This window comes from Haplochromis burtoni, unplaced genomic scaffold (genome assembly GCF_018398535.1).
Source record: "Haplochromis burtoni strain Fernald_Lab_line unplaced genomic scaffold, NCSU_Asbu1 Contig_400, whole genome shotgun sequence".
Classification (NCBI taxonomy): Eukaryota; Metazoa; Chordata; class Actinopteri; order Cichliformes; family Cichlidae; genus Haplochromis; species Haplochromis burtoni.
Genome location: NW_024582761.1, coordinates 143,955 through 144,311, shown reverse-complemented (window position 1 = coordinate 144,311; position 357 = coordinate 143,955).

Below are 357 nucleotides of genomic sequence, written 5' to 3'. Positions count from 1 at the left end.
AACATGCAGCCGTGACTTAGAGCTGCGACATAAACATGATAAAAGGCTGATTTCATAAAAAGTCAGTTATTCATGAAATATTTCAAACTGTGAGATAAACAGTCAAACGCGAGGAGACAAAGTTTCCCCGATTCAGCAGAATGACGAGATTTCAGCTCGACGTCTGACAAATCCTGTTTCACTGAGTCTGCAGCACGAAGACGTGATCGTCCACAGTTTGCTGCTGAAAACACAAAATCATCATCGGAAAGATTAAAATACGTTTATAACATCAAACGACGAACAAACACACGTGTGATGAGCTTAGATCTAAAAAAGAGAACGGTCAATTCAAAGTTCAAAAGTGTGTGTCTGTGT